At 40.8% G+C, this 17,517-nt stretch overlaps 1 protein-coding gene across 4 annotated transcripts in view; it reads right to left on the reverse strand.

The window, feature by feature from the left end:
• Positions 1 to 5,125, reverse strand: part of LOC121893940 (plexin-A1-like) — a 191,984-nt gene extending 186,859 nt beyond the window's left edge. For all 4 annotated transcript variants that reach the window (XM_042406145.1, XM_042406142.1, XM_042406143.1 and 1 more), the window contains exon 1: positions 4,981 to 5,125. The gene's annotated coding sequence lies outside the window, so the exon portion shown is untranslated. The remainder of the gene's footprint in view (positions 1 to 4,980) is intronic.
• Positions 5,126 to 17,517: the final 12,392 nt, after the last annotated feature.

The raw sequence follows: 17,517 nt of genomic DNA on the forward strand, positions 1-17,517 counted from the left end.
AATACACCACCAAGTGCCTGCAAAACGGTGAACAAGAAGTTCTTTGCGCCCTACTTAAGTCAATCTCGTCACTCTGCTTTACAGTTCAACCAAACTAATCAACAACCCTTTGAACAAAAGGAGCCCATGTAAATTCTGTTCCCCAACAAGCGGCGCAGACTACAGTGGAGATGGAGCTTATTTTCAATTTGCAGCCAGATTAGCAGGCATGTTTTTGATACTGTCAGAACGGCAGAGAGATTTTTCTATTCCAAGTCGTCTTGAGTGAGTGGCCTTTTTAGTGCCTGCTTCAAAAAGCATCCCCCGTACCCGAGCAGCTGTCACTTTCAGCAGGCACTGTGGAGGACGGAAGCGGGGGAGGGGTCCTTTGAAGGAATGGTTAAAAGTGGGCGATAAAAATAAACTGGGAGAGAGGAGAAAATTAATTATACATAACAGACAGTTCACTTGGATGAGCACGACAGAGACAGAGAAACTAAGGCTGCTTTCCTGAGAGAGAAAAAAAAAAAATACAATTTTCTGGCTGGGAAAATTTCTGCTCTGCCACCACAGTGGTCATATTTATTTGGCTACAGCTGAAGTGAAGAATGCAACAAGAAATCTTTTTTTAAGAAGGTCAAGGCATCAAACAATACAAACCAAGCTTTCATTTCACATTCTCCACACTGGCACTCACTTCATGCATCCTCTCTAATTCCAGCAGTTTCCTGGGACCAAAATAAAACTGCCAGCCTCGAGCGCACCCTCCTTTTTTTTTAAAAAAAAAAAATGTGATGAAGCTTGGAGATAGCGCAGTCTGCCTTTAAATTCACTTCTTGATTGGCACTGATGAGGGTTTATGCTGCCGGCTCACCTGCAAACTCACCTCTTGATAAAATTTGTAATGCACCAGCTCTTTGCGGTTCAACACCGCCCACCGACTCTCAATTCCAGCATCTTATTCGGGCCAAATGGAGGTCATTCCTATTTGAGCAGTCAGTCAAGACAGGCCCGCCAGGTATTGGCGAGTGAGTTTATTTCATATTAAGGCTTGTCGGCTGGAGAGGTGTTAGCACCATGAGAGCTGTGTGTGTCTGCGTATGTGTGTGTACAACAGGGCCTTTGGGTAGAGCCCTGCTGCTGTTCCCTCTTTAGTGCGTTTTAATATTGCTGCTGCTGTGTGGCTCCTCGCCTCAGGGCTCCACTCAAACCCCATAGACTCAGTCAAAACACTCACATGGAGAGAGAGAGAGAGACACAGAGGATGGGACAAGGCTCAGACAGAGAGGTGACGATATAGAGAAGTAGGCGAGAATGTTACAGAAGGAAGGAAAGGGAGGAAAGGTCAAAATAGAAGAAACATAAAACTGATCTGATATATATATATTAAAAAAAAGAGCAAGAGACAGGATGAGCGCAGAGTGAATGAAACGCACTCAGAGCAGAGTGCCAGCGACACAGCGCTCCAGCTAACCTCTTTAGCAAGACTGACACAAATGAAAACTTATGTAATAAAAACATGCAATCTCCACCGGCTATGATATGAAAGCAGATTGTATTACAGTGCCGCCGTGCCAAGGAAGCCCTCCATCACACACATGGGTGAAGATTTTACACTAAGGTGCCCCCGACACACTCTGACATATACTCTATTTCGGTTTGGGATGGGATCCTCTTTCACTTGTAGTAAATGCTTCTTCATGCATTGAGCCAAAGAGCAGCAACTGACAGGGACTGATGAGTTATGAACACCAGTACTCCCCTCAGAAATGTACCAGGGAAGTGGTTGAGGAACTGAAACGGGGGAATTTTTTAGACTACTGGAAATTTTGCAATATATACAAGGAGTCTGGACGCAGTAAGTGACACTGGATGATGATGCAAGTATGACTAGGCCTTACGTGTGCATGAATTTTTTCTCCAGAAAGGGAAAGATAGAGATGGAGGGAAGGAGGAGAGAACCAGCATGTAACTAGACAGTTAGTAAGAGAACAGAAGAAAGAGAAGACAGATCAGGAAAAAACGGAAGGTGAGCAAAAGGCGGAGAGAGGTGGCGCGGAAGGAGGGAGGTAGATGCAGACAGCGGTAGGCTCCTGACAGAAAAGGAGGGAGAGCGAAAAAAAAAAGGGAGAGTGAGGGAGGAAGACGGTGAGAAAGTCTGAGTGGCAGCATGAGGCTGGAGGCATAGAGAGAAGGCGAGAAAAGGAAATGCCTGAAGATGAGGTTGTCACACTGGTTTAAAATGTCGAACAGTAAGGGGAAACTGGAAAAGGAGCTGGATTTTGCAGTCTAGCACCACACACACACACACACACACACACACACACACACACACACACACACACTGTGAGGGTGAACACAGTCTATATATCGGCTCGCTGCATGAAAGCAATGAATCACAGTACAGTATACCCGGAAGAATACAGTTATGCACTGAAAGTCCTTTCACATATATAAACAATTTCAGTGACCCAGTGAAGTAGTTTTTCACTCCAACTGAGAAAATCCCGCGTGAGCTTGATGGAATCTAACTCAAACCCTTCATTGATATTTGCACTAAAACAACCTTTAGGGCCAGACTTACAACGCCAAGTCGCAACTCACTTCTCACTTGAGCACAGCTTCTTGTGCTTTGTCATCCATCTACAATCTAATTAGACCTTAAATACGCCGCTCACTGAAAAGTCCAGAGGAATGCGACGGGGGTGAGGGGGGGTGAGCCACACAAAAGCAGGACCAGAGGGGTGCAAAGTGCACATGTCAGCTCGAATTCCAAAGTTTGGACATCACAGATTTTACCCTTCACAGCGGCAGACAAACCGGACGGGGCAGACTTTCAAAATTCATGACACCGCTGGTCTATTGTGGGCAGATCTGTATCATAATTAGGGAAGATTGAGGCAAATTGCTTGCAATTTTCTGGCTGGGTTGCCAGCTTTCATGTGAAATGCAAGGTCACAGTTTTGCAAAAAAAAAAAAAAAAAAAAAAAAAAGATGGATAAAAGTGGAAACTTAAAATTTTGATATCATGAAGTATAGATATTTTTTCAGATCAGCCATTGTATTGTGATTTAAGTATGTTGTTTCAACACCTGTGCCAGCTACATGTTTTGTTTGTTTTTTTTAAAGTGTGCTTATACAGTCCTCACACAAAGAAAGCCATATCTTTGGTTACATTACTGCCACTCCTTGCTATCAGTCACACACTCACACTGGAAAGTGACGCTTGGTTTGATTGAACAAGTCAGGTACCGCTTCTGTGGTACGGTTGGAAAGATGTCAGTCTGTCTGGAGCTCAATGATTTAGAGCTGTGACTGGGCACCACCTCTTAAATAAACACTCATGTCACGGTTCAAATCCCACATCATCTAGTACATGTGAATACCGGTCATCACATTGAACTGTCAATGAAGGGGCTGCTGCTTGACTGAGCAGAGGCAAAATTTGGGTCATGTCACTTATGATAAAGAACTACAGTTGTGATAGTGCTCACATTACACCTATAGGGGTGATCAGGTGGTGCCATAGAAGAAGAAATACACCAGTGACCCACCTTAAATGCACAGCAGATACACTATAAGACCCCAATATTAATATTAAAGGAATAATGCAGTGATTTTATTATCCATAGGCTCTTGCCTCTCCCTCCTTTACCTCAAAAAAAAAATGTCTAAGCGCTTGTTCATCCAATATGATTCATGAATACATGTTTTTTAAAATGGGCTCCAAATGAATTCACGTGGCGTGCGGGGTCGGGGTGGGTAGTTTAATTTGGTTAACCGGGATTTGATTAAAAAAAAAAAAAAAAAAAAAACAGAACTGAGGAGAATCCGATAGAGCAATGAGAGCATTTCCAATAGCTGACAACCAATGCGCACTCAACACACCCACAGACAGCCCTCGCCACTCCATCCCTGCTCAAAAGGGGAATTCAATTGCTGTCGAATAACAAAGCTTACAAATTGCCTCTCATTCGTTAGCAGATTAACGCTCTTTTCACACCACACCAACACTATTTCTAATTATTTCAAAGCTAATAGGGGAATCGATTTTTTTTTCCCCAAAAGCAAGCAGCACCCCCCCTCCTATTCCTCCTCCTCCTCTTCCTCCCCCTAGAGAAATCCAACACAACTCCTCCCTTAGGTCCATTTAAGAAAGCCGGGGCAGGCTACATTCAAATATGAGAAAATAAACAAGCATGAAAGCAAATGTTTAATCTCAAACCATGCAGCCTCCTCCAGTCTCCCCGGACTATTTATCCAGGCGACAGTGAGTGTCAGCCCTGTGAATACCTGTAATTATGTATGGTGGTGGAGGCATTCCTCCTCTGAGGCAATGCAACAGCTATACGCACAACAAACACACGTCCAGGTGCTCTTTCTTTCTTTCTTTCTTTTTTTGTACAAGACTCCACATTTTACTGCAAGACGAAGCTTTTCCATTTCAAAAAAAGTCACTGCAGCCGATGTTCTCCAACCAGCCAAAAACTCACCTCCTCTCACTGCACCAAATCCGAGCTTACTTGTAAAAAAAAAATACAAAATATTTTTTTTAGTTTCAAGCGCCAAGTGCTGAGATAATTAGAGAAGAAATGTGCAAATTAATTAAGTTCGTTCGGCGCCTAAAATATCCGCAGTTTGGTGTGGATCAATCCGACTGGTGGTCACACCGGGGCGCACATTCACCACACCGCTCACCGAGAAACGAGCCTCTACACACCGATACACACACCTCAATAGCAGCATATAAGCGCTACACTACATGTCCTCTTCATGTCGCGGGGTTTGGTTGAAGCCTCAAGCTCCTCAAACTCGTGGAAGACAAGGAGAAGACAACGAGGAGAAGCGGAGGGGGGGAAAAACACAACGACAAACTCAACCGCACGGAGCAAAAAGCAAAGGGGGGAAAAAATGTAACCTAAATATTTCATCCGGCTCCACCAAAACCCTGCTGCTTCCCACACGAAAAAAGCCCTGCGCAGGAGTTTTCACGGTACTTACAGGTTAAGTGATCCTTAGGATAGATATCCTCGCCATGGTTTTAAATTCCAAAACTTGGGGACATTTCCACTCTGGTCACGGAGTGGCGGTGCTCTCTCTCCGGCGGCTCCCTGCGTGTGAATGGAGCGGAGAGGACAGGAATGCAGCTCCGGCTCCAGGAGGAGGGGAGGAGGGGAGGAGGGAAGGAGGGGAGGAGGGAGGAGGCGCTCTGCTGCTGCAGTACCTCCCTGAGCCCCTAGAGGGCGCCCCGGGCTGACAGCTGGTATGACAGGGACTTGTGTGGTAGCTTTTACATTTCATAAATACTAATAAGTAATCCCCTTTCTACACTTTTACTGTTTTTCAATATGTTTCATCTTATTTTATTTTATTTATGTTTTATATTTTTCTTAAATTAGTTTAACTTTTTTCTGATTTTCTCTGTATTTCAGTTGTATTGTGATTAATTCACGGTCTGAGATGCCTGTTTGAACTTTTGTATAAATGGATGGTGGACTGTATTTATATAGTGGTTTTCTAGTCTTCTGATCACTCAAAGCCCTTTGCATTATATGCCACATTCACCCATTCATACACACATTCATGCACTGATGGCTGAGGCTGACATGCAAGGTGCCAACCTGCTCATCGGGGGAATTTTTATTCATACGCACACACACACACACTTACAGACTCACACACCAATAGCACAGCCTTAGGGAGCAATGTGGGGTTCTGTATCTTGCCCAAGGACACTTCGACATGGATTGAACCACCAGTCTTCTGATTAGTGGACCACCCGCTCTACCTCCTGAGCCACAGCCGCTCCATAGTAAACAGTGTTTATTGAAGCACATTTTCTCCCTGTAAGGTGAGCTAAGTCCAACCATCAAAAGCAGGGTAGTAAGAGATTATCCAAACTCTGTCTTGTATTCTTTCACTTACATTGGCCATATTTAAGGTATCATAGTAGTTGACAGAAAGAGTGAGTGGCAAAATACAAACTGATGATTTTTTTTTATTGTATACAATAGCTAATTCTCCTCCGTGCCTCATCTTGACACAGACCACCTGAGGCGATTTAAAATAGCTTTTGGGAGTCTCACAATCATTGTAAAAATATTCACAGAAATGATCATAATATTGAAAATGGAAACCAGTCATAAGAAATTAAGGCAACATAACAGAGTAGAGTGTAAGTACAGTAAGTTAAACATATTCTGTTATTACTCAACCTTACCTTAGAACCAAACTCAAAAATGTGTATAAAATAGAAAAATAGACATTGTTGAAGCCTTCTATCATCATCATCATCATCATCACAAATACATTTTAAAGCCCTTTTTTGACTCAAAGTTAAGACAAATAAAAGACAGGAACAGGGTTATATAAGAAATGGACAACAGCAAAGGAAAAACATAAACAGTACTGTGTGTTTACTGTTTTTGCAATATTATATCATTATATTATATTTGCAATATTTAATAGTGAGTAAAGCCCTGTTAGGCACAGTTTAGCCTCAGTGTGGTGCAGAGTATTGGACACCTGCAGGTTACACCTATAACAGAAACTTAAATTTACAGTGAATGGTGTTTAAAATAGAAAATGCCTTGGAGACAATGAGAGACAGGTTTGGTTGTGAGCTCCAAAAAACAAGGCGGGCTCCTAATTAAATGAGGAGGCCTGAGGCCGGCCTGTCGCATCCCATCAGCTGACACATTCACACCTACTAACTTCCTCTGAGTGACACTCTGATGACAGAGTTTGGATACAAACTGAAGCCGCGAGGCTATCCAGCCAACTTTTAATTCTTACTCACTGCTTATAATATGCAACCAAAAGACAGTGAAAGTGACTTTGAAGGCTGAATTTCAATATTCATCACGCAGTCAGTGAATATCAGGAGCTTGGACAAAGTGTGTTTTGGGCACTGTTCCATGATGTCTCTGCAGCAAGGCAGCTTTTGGGATAACTGAGTTATTCAAACAGGCAGCTCGGGTTACCAATTGCACTCAAGAGAGCAGAGAGCAAGATCTGGCACTAACCACACCACCTGGCTCCATGCGCTCTGTGTGTGTCTGTGTGTGTGTGTGTGTGTGTGTGTCAGAGGTAGGGAGAGGAAATGTGTATTTTTGATTGAGAAAGATAGAGACATGTATGTGTTATGTGAATACAAGAGCAGCTAAATTTCAGTACTTGCCAGAAATGTTTCCCCTGAGTCTATCACACCACCCAGCTTTCGACGGTTTTCAAAAGCCCACTGTCTGCCATTAGAAATGGTTGGTTTGGCCTTAGTAATATGAAGAGATTAGCCTCACTTACCATGTGAAAGGCCTCTGGACAAAGCAATTCTCTATCTCACACTAAAACACTAACACATTGATTAGCTCTGAGTTAGTGCAGTTCACATTGGTCCAGTTCCACTTCAGGCCTACTGTAAGTTCTCATGGGAATACTTTTATGGAGCACAAAACATATCAGAGTACAACATTAGCTTTATGCAAACAAGCATCAAAGGACCGCATGCAAAATGAGCAGTTGATTCATTTCTTGTTGAAAAGCACGTGTGTGTTGCATGCTACTCAGTCTCGTATTATACATCAAGATAAAGACACAGCACCTTAAAGATGTTTAAATAAAACACTTTTGCCTTTCTATATACTTCACTACAGTGTACAACCAAAAGTTGTTTTGCATACAGTGCTCAGTGATGTTTTTTTTAATGAGCCAGATTAATCTTGGCTGTCATGATTTGACTAGACAGTGCACAGGCTGAGCAGCTTGGGCTGAAAGCACAGAGAATATTAAATAAATTTACGCATTGCTGTTTGGTGGTTTGCTGCTGTTTTGCTCTCTATTTGCTTTTTTTATTCATGCACTATTAATGGGCTTGTGTTTGGCAAGAAGAACAAACATTTTAAGTGAGCAGAGAGATACAAGAACTGACTGATTGTGGAGAGAAAAGAATCCCAGTTGTCCTTGAAAACACACACAAAGAATACACTAACCTGCATTTGTACAGACCCATATGCATTCAAGACTGTTTGCGTTAAGACTGTGCAACCACGTACACAAAGCAAAGTCAGAGGAAAACAGATCCATTCACAGATTCTACAGCTTTTATGTCTACTCTATTTGAATAGTGAAGAAATAAGAAATACAATGGACTGTCCTCACAGATCATGATGTCATGCATCGACACAAACTTGTGTTTCCAGCCATTCCTGATAAAAATACAACACACCAACAGATAATACCAAGCTCTAAAAATAAACAAAAACCCCTGTGTTTTAATCCTCAAAACCTGATTGGTTCCTCGGTGGTCAATGCACCTCTTTCACTGCTCGTGGAACTCGATCCCCCTTACTTAAAAGCAAAAAAAACATCTGATCTGTGCCAATTAGGTTAAACTAATCAGATTTGAGCCAGCGGGTGAAGTGCAGGTTTGGTGGCCTTGTAACCTGAGGTGGCACAGCACAGGCTAACCAGGTAATGATCCATTAATTGGCTAACAACAAGATGGCTTGACCGTTTGGTAGAGCAGTTACAGGATATCATCTGGCTAAATCTGTCTGATCTGTTTGTACAGTCGCTCCAATCCCATTTCATCTCTCAGGATGCCCTGGCCATTATGGAACCACGCCATCTGTACACACCACTGCCAGATCAGGACAAAAAGAAACTTCTTGAAATAACCATTTGAGTCCATGATAAGATGTTTAAACTGTTTTCTTTCAATGTGCAAGCACTGACCAACATACTAATCACAAGGGAACAGCAGTCTCCCTTTAGGCCGGTCACTGGCTGTGTCTGCTGTGCATTACTGTACTTTACTACATAGTGATAGTGAGTAGTATGAACAAACTTTTTATGTGAAAGGTATGAATATTGCAGCAACACAGATCCCACAGTCACTAGATGATCAAAAGAGCCATCCCATAATTCTCTACACTTTGTTGTTGCCATAGCAATGAGCCGGTGCGGGGATATTTTTAAATCAGGATGTCTGACAGCTTTCACTGAAAAATGCAAATTAAAATGTGTACATAATTGCATGGTGAAATGTGTCTTTAGCAAAGGAGCTACATAATGAATGATGAGAATTATGAATTATTTCATCTGAGTTGTTCTTCCTGTGTTCTAGGCTGACTTCACATCAGTCTAAGTGTGGTAGCTAGAACTCTGTGATAATTCAGTCATGTCATTTACGGACTTTCACTGATGTCATGATGATCACATTTTAGCTTTACATAATTCAAATTAATGATTCCAAGCAAATTGTTACAGTTTTAAATGTATGTATAAGTTTGATCTGACGTAATGCAACAGTAGAACACAATACATTGCACTGAAGGTCAATTTAATTCTTTTATTTGTGACTTTGTAGACATATCTATTCGGTGTGATGTAAATCATTTTTTTGAAAAATACTTTTGTTAATACTGTGATACTGATTTCAGTCATACCTGCAAGCCACAGCGGTAGTAACATAATGCAGTCTACATAGTAAATAGAATGCACTTCAGTATTCAGTGGATACCAATAAGGTGGGTGAAATGTCAAATTTCTTTTTTTATTGATCTTAATTTTATTTCAGACCAAATGACTTTGTTTGCTTCTCAAAAATGATATGCATGTGATGGCCAATAACATTGTTGTTGTAGTGTGGTATCAATTTATGGTAAAGAGTGTCTAATAAGAGATTTATTTATGTACAGTGTGTTGCAAGTTATTGATGTGAAAGATGATAAAGCATTATATGTAAGTATATCACAGAATCATATCTCAAAACATGGACTCATTAGCAGAGTCACTGATGAAACAGTAGCATACGGAGACATCAAGTCATTAGGGGATTAAGCAACTTGGTGTAGGCGGAGGTTAAAGTGTTTATACATTTTAAAGTTATGCATATGTTACACGTTTGAAATAGTAATATCTTATGTAAGGTAATATGAGTTAAGAAAATTTCCACCTTAATTATTCATCCAGAGTACATTTCAGTTGTGGGAAACCTTAAGAGACTCTGGAGACTTGTTCTTTAAATTGCTGCAACCTTATAGGCAGGCTCATTGGTCATGATTTAATGTGCATCTTTTCATAGACCTCAATTATCAATTAACTGTAAGTGTACACCACTGGGAATATCCTCAGTCGTGTCCGCCATATTAACATCCATTAGAAGTGAATCACCTGTCTGCGCTTGAGCTCCTCAGCTGCTGAATGTTTTCCTCTGGGCTACAATCTGTCATACTGGGGAGAAAAAGACTAGTGAGATAATAATTTGCAATTGCTTGTGAATCATTTTCAGGTCCTCATAAATCTCAAAATTAACAATTTGGATCACATAGAATGAGTGGTAAGCCTGAAGACTGATTTCTCTCATTTTAAATGTGGCAGGAGAGCAGGACCACCATGAAGATATAACAAATTTGGAATGTCATTGATCCTCTGATGGACCTCGGTAAGCATTAAAAACATATGCTAGGGGTCTCGTGTAAATTTAAGAACAGCTCAGACCTTTTAAGTCAAAAAACAAGGCTCTATAATTGCAGCGAGGAAAACAGAAGTTCGCCATACCATAAAGCTCTTCTGAGTCAATTAGCGACAGAAGCTCTATCATGTATATAATTGCCATCACAAACAATAATGGCTTTGATATTACATGAATAGAGCAACATGATTAGAAGCATGTTGTACCAGAAAACACACCTCCAATTATGAAAAATAAGATGTCGCACTTCAAACACAACACTTAATTTCCCAGGTGCTGTTTGTTGAGTCAGGAATGCCGGCAGTAGGCTACTTTATGCTAAGCTAGTTAGCAGCTCTGCTATCCCCCCCCCCCACCCTCCACCCACCCACCTCTTTTAGGAAGCTTGAAAGAAGGTACATAGATATTTGGTTGGGAAATTTTTGAAGTACCCAATCATAATTAAAATCTAGGTGAGGTGAACAGAACCTAATTAGCTACAAACAGCCTCTTTGTATCATCTCTCGGCTGCCATCAAACACTTAATGTGGCCGGCTTCTGATGTGTGCGCCTTGGGGTGTGCATGGTAGGGAGACCAGGAAACACCAGCCTTTTGATTAAAAGCCACACATTTCATTATGATCAAAAATTACAGGAACTTGTGTCGTGACTTTCTTTTGATTTTGGCTGTTTTCCCTCCACTTCACGGCCATGAGATTTGGAGGACAATGAGGAGAGAAAGAGAAAGAGAAGTGAAGAAAAGGGAGCTTTGATGTTTCTAGTTGTTCAATTCATGGCTGCTTTTGTAGATGTCCTCTAAGAGTTTAGCTCACTTTAAACTACACTACTTTTCTGCTCAGTGTGTGGGCTTGAAACAATATTATAGCATATGGCTTAAAAGTGATCACAAAGCAATCCGCCCCCACCATGTCAGAAAATACTTTACCACATGCTGGAGCAGTGTGGTTTGATATTGACTGAGTTCCTATTGAGATCCTTATGCAAAAAAAAGTGTTTTCGTTATAAGTGCTAGATGTCAGCTAGCATGAATGAAGCATTAGGTCATAAATATATACTTATCCATGCTAGCTGCATGGCTCCAGGGATGCCTATGTTGATAAGCCCACCACTTTGGTCCCGACTGAAATATCTCACAAATTGCTGGACGGATTACCATGAAGTTTGGTGCAAATATTTGTGTTTCTGGACTATGTGTCTTAATGATTTTGGTGACATTTCCTCTAGTGCCACCATGGGGTTGACACTTGTGGGTTTTAGTGAAATATCTCAACAGTTGGATGCATTGCAATGAGATTTGGTACGTCCCTATCAAGATGAATTGGTATAACTCAGATTATCACCAAATACCCACAGAACTAACAGCACTCCCATCAGTCTCAGCTGTACTTTGTATTTAGTGCCAATTACACTAGGACAGTGAACATGAAACACTATACCTGCTTAACATCTGCTATGTAACATCTGTCACTGTGAACATGTAAGCGTATTGACCTTGGCATTAAACTCAAAGCATCCCTGTGCCTAATTCAAAAACTCAAAGAGCCGTTAGGGTGGCTAGACTTTTGGTCTTGTTTAATTAAAGATAGTAGAGTACAACTTTACAAGCTCATTCTAGCTTTCATAAAGTCATTTTCTTTACGGCAGAAAATTAATATTGTTAATAATATATTTGATCAATAAAGTATTTATGAAATATTGTGGTAAATGATTATCCAGTAAGAATGAACTTCCTCATTCACCCTCAGATGCCTACAATATTTTGAATGCTTTCAAACAGGTAAGATGAGCTTCATGATTAGTGCTGATCTTGGATCAGCTCTGTGTTTTATATTATAATGAATGAGACAGTTAAGGGATCAGTGATCCCAGATCAGTGCTTTTACTCAGGGAGACTCGATACATTTTGGTCTTTTTCCTGCGTACCCGTGGGAGACATCATGTCAAAACACCTACTTCTAATGACTGCCTACTTTGTCTAGCCCATTCCAAACCAGGGGCTCTATGCCAAGCTTTTGCCCATGCCAGACTTTGGGTCTCAGTGACAGTAACTGTTTTAGTCATATCTTGGCAGGTATGCTTATGCTAAGGGTTTTAGTGAGCAGGAAGTTTGGGGTTTGGCTGGTGTTATATTAACAGGGTCTGTCATCTCAGCTGGGCCCAGAGCTGAAATCAGATCCCGCACACCTCTCTGCGTAACATTGACGGATCATGTTGCCTCTTGACCACTGAGAACTTGCAGAACAATACTAAAACCAAAGATACACATTTAAGTTCATAAAGGAAATGTTGCACCTGTGTCTGCTGATTCATTTTTCATGTGTAGCATCGAGAATGTTTGCAACAAGGCGCTACTGAGGCCATTACAATTCTGGAGCTGATTTGCAATGATTATGCACTGAGTTAAGTTCTCAGTGAAAAACATAAACGGTGAATGTTCTCACAACGCTGTTCCCCCGAAATTACCTGCAGTTTCATCACCTCCCAGTAGCTGAGGTTTTTGTCATCAGTGGTGTCACAGCACACACTGTAGCTGTGTCTTAAGTCTCTCCAGCACTGTAAAGCTCGGTCCCAACCTGCCCTTGACGGAGGAGCTTGTCACCCTCACACAGTAATTATACCAGAGCTGATGTCTCCTCTTTCCATTGAATTATTGAGAAGGTGGAGAGGACACAAGATCCCATGTAGAGAGAGACAGTACTGTTCACATCCCAGTGACCTCGGGGTAAATCCAAAATGGACGCAGATGAACAGAAAGAGAGTTCCTGTAGATGATACTGTTGAGTCTTTATGTTTTCAGTCAGTGTTACATCTGTGATACTATTTTAAAAAAAAAATTCTAGTAACACAATTATTTTCAAATTATTGCACTGTACATTTTGAATTGATATTGGTCTGTCCCAGGCCGGAAAATTAACAGTGAAATGTGGACTGGAGTTTACAATTATGCACGCAAGCCTCTTGGTATGTAAGCAAGACTATCAGAATAGAGTGCCAGCTTATGCAGGATGTGTTTTACACCCCTTTGGCAACTTTAAGCTACAGCAGTGTAAGCGTAAATAATCTGTGGTGCTAATAGAAATACTGGACACCCATGAAAACAGCTCAACTGCAGCTGTAACACAGTATATATGAGCTTCTTACTCCAAGAAGTAAGACAAACCTTCTGTCGGTCCATTTGGGATTGATAATACAAATGTCATTCCAACAGACTTAAGCAACCAGACACCTCTCAGACTAGTGTTGTTGTTTTCACAGGAAATCCTGCCATGGCACTCTAAAAATGCAGTCAATGCTCATGCATAGTCTGCAGTTTGTGGTTTCTACAGAACATATACATTTCATAAAATGCACCGTAACCAACCTCAGCTGCCACAGACTCTTGTCATCAGAAGTTTGTTTCATAATCTAAATGGGCCTTATTTTATTGACAGAAAAGTCAGTGAGCCTGTTTGCAATGCTGCTCTCACATTCACTGCTAGTATTTTATTGTAGCTCCACCACTTGGCTCTTGATTACATGAATACGAGAGTCTTTTCTAGTTCTATGTTGAACAGCCCAAGGTCATAGAAATACTGCAGAATGTGCTCTCTGTTGCTTAGGCGGGGGATGTTGTCCTCAGATAAAGTAGCTTGGATTTTAAACCAGAAAGAATTGCAAGAAAAATAATCATGATATTAATTAACCGCCCTTCCAAGAAAAAAGCTTTATGAGTAAATGTAGTCTGATAAAAGCATTACAAATAGCAACCGCAGAAAAAAAGACATTCACCATGTTCCTCTTCATAACTCACCTCTGCACTGCTAAGTTACCATGGCACCATGGCAGATGTAGTTCACACACGACTTTCCTTCATCCCACCTCCACTCTGTGTGTGGGTTTTCATTTTATTTCACATTTACAGTCAGAAATGTTACGCTTATGAAGATGCAGACTGGAGGGAAAATGAATCAACAAATCAACAAGTGGTGGCACATTTCACAGTTGGTAGCTGAGATGAACTTATATGTTTGAACTTATGGACATAAAACTAAAATGAGTTTTTTGCGTTCTATTCGAACTGAAATGTCTGAAACACACAACAATTACAAATCCTTTCAGCGTTTCTCACATCCAGCTGCTCAAGCTTTAAATGACACACTGTATGAAAACATTTTATGGTTTGGTAGATCTTGTTTTCCTTCTTCTGAGAGGGTCATGAGGATGTCACACTCAGTGTTCCTTATGTAATCCGCACAAAAGAACTTATATAATCAATTCTATGGTAAGACCTTGAGGTTTCTGTAGGATTGTGCTCGAGGGCTTGATGTTAGTTACCTGAGGATTTTTCAGTAGACACACCTACACACACACACGCAAGCATACACAGGGAAATAAAATACAATTTCTCTCCTTTTCACTCCAGGCTGCCTTCCACACAGAAACCCATTACAGAGAGAAAAGGTGACATGTAGGAGTAGCACAGGACGGCTGGCCTCAGTTCAGTGCCTCCGTCTCCACCCATGACAGAGCAGTGAGTGGCCCTCACTCACAGCTGTCCTGGACTCAGTCAGCCAAGCACAGCTCAAACCGGGAAAACAACATGATATGCTAGGATGCTAAGATGAGCCTGGTGGTGCAATTTTCTTCCTGGAGGAAATAGAGGGACAGAGAGTAATTTAAATGCTAAACAATGCTACCTGTCGCTGTAACTCCAAGACAGCTTTCTGATGACTTCCTGGTTGGATTGGTCATACAGGAATGCGATGCGTGAGGCAATGTGATGAAAGTGGGGTTACAGGGCTGATTGTGGCCAAGAGGGGTCATTTTATTGATTCAGTGCATGTTACCAAACATTAGCATTTAAAGCTATTGTGTCTGCAGCTAATCTGGAATCTGACATGGAAATCCAAAGGCCAGAGAGGGTGGAAAAAAGTATTAAATAACACATCATACATATGATACTTTGTTAAACAACATAATTGGAATAAAAAAGCTAATCACAAATTGAAGTGTCCATATCATTACAAATCATCCAGTGCCAAGACTACCCTAAAGTGTTTTTGATGTCTTTGATGTCTGTTTATGTATATTAACTCTTCAACAAATATAGTGGCAGTCAACTTACACCATCTATAAAACCAACATCATGAACAAGGTGATCATCATTGGATGTAACAGCCTTCCTGCAATATAACACAGAGCACTATTAATGTTGTCCCTGCACAGTTTCATCAGATGTGACACACATGCTTGGTACCATATGGAGAGGAAAAAAAGCTACATGCTGTAAAAGTAGAAAGTTTAATTAACGTTCATATACAGTATATTAACAATCTGCAGGAGCCATAACCTGACAGCTAATGAAAGGAGAAAAATGTCACCCTGGATGGGTGGAGGGACATAGAAGGCTGTCATTTGAGTTTTAAATCTCCTCCTCTGATATCTGAATATCACCACAGCTATTAGTGTTGTGTTTGACCTCAAGTATGATTATTCCTTTCTGTATGAGGATTCAGCATATAATTTTTTTCTTAAGGCTTAAAGTCATGTATAATTAAGAGCGTGGCCGCTTTGAGTGACAGTTGGGTGTTGTCACAGGCAAAACGCTACCACAGCAACAACGTTGGTGAGGTAACGTAACCATGGCATAACTTCAGATTCACGGAGTATAGCCGTAGCTGTTGCTATTTCAATGTGTTTTCAGTTCATGAAAGTTAACTAACATTTTGGCTGCCTAAAAAATCTTGTTGAGCATTTGGTTGTACCAGAAGACCCTCTAAGGAGTCGAATGTTTAGTTTTTCCAGTAGGTATGTTTTGTTTTAATGGTTTTAATCCTGCTTTTCACTAGTGAAAACTAGCATTAGTATTATAACAGTTAACCATAGATTGTAAATGCACCACGCTAACCAAGCTAGCAGCTAGCGTTAGGGTCAGCTCCACCCTCTTGTCCAAATATGGTCATTGGCTCCTAAAATCCAAGATGGCGATGGTCAAAATGCAAACTCAAGGCTTCAGAACGGGATTCTACAAACCAGTGGCTAACATTGCGGTGGCTACGTCCATTATTTTTTACATTCCATGGTAAAACCAAAAGAACAAGCTGAATGAGGCTAAAATGTTCTGTACAGCTGAGGGCAACTGCAGTCGGTTGATAGTTCTCCGAAGGTTTGCCACCATGAGTGACACCTTTCGCAACACACATGGTTTTTGATATAAATATAAGTGCAGCTTGAAGAGAGGAAGAACATTGCTTATTGTAAATATTTGAGAGAAAATTTTAAGTAGCGATCACTCCAGGATTCCTTTTTAATCTTATTCTGTTCCAACTGCGCTTATAAAGTTTTGTGTAACCATGGCCATTTTATCAAGGGCACTGTTCCATATTTGCAGCCAACATGTCTTACCCTGAGGCAATGGTCAGCAATAACTGCACCCACAACACAACCTCATCGCCTCACTACACTCTCCAAGGTTTCGTATGAGAAGTTTCACTTTAAGTCATCCAATCTCATCAACTGACCTTAACCGGCAAAAGCAATGAAATTCAGAGAGGAAGATGAGCAATACATAAGTTGGCTCGCGTTTTTTATTAAAAAAAGGAAACGATCATACCAAAAATGTGTCCAAGTTATTTAAATGGTACACTGATATAATTGTGATTTCTCTTTCACTCAGTCAGATGCAATATGTGGACACTACTAACACATGAAGGATAGGTGGATTTTACAACTATGAGTGATGAGCACAACAGAAACATCTCCCCGCTAAGAAGCATTCTTCCCCAAGAACTCAGAGGACAGTGTACAGTTAAATGTGTGGGCTATTGTTTTCTATTGTAAGGTGTTTTTCAATACAGAAACTAAAAAATAAATAAAAGACATCATTCTGTCATTAATTTTCTTCAGTAGGTCTCCTATGACAGCAGAAAGAAGAGGGATGAAAAGCAGTGAGTGTGTTGAAAGGTGTACACACAAACCAATATAACCAATAGTAAAATAATAATAAAACCAATAGTTTTCTCTAGCGGCTTTTATTCACCGTATGAAGAAGGAATGATGGCAAAATTGTTTCTCAATTCATTTCT

The sequence above is a fragment of the Thunnus maccoyii genome, chromosome 3 (genome assembly GCF_910596095.1).
Source record: "Thunnus maccoyii chromosome 3, fThuMac1.1, whole genome shotgun sequence".
NCBI lineage: Eukaryota > Metazoa > Chordata > Actinopteri > Scombriformes > Scombridae > Thunnus > Thunnus maccoyii.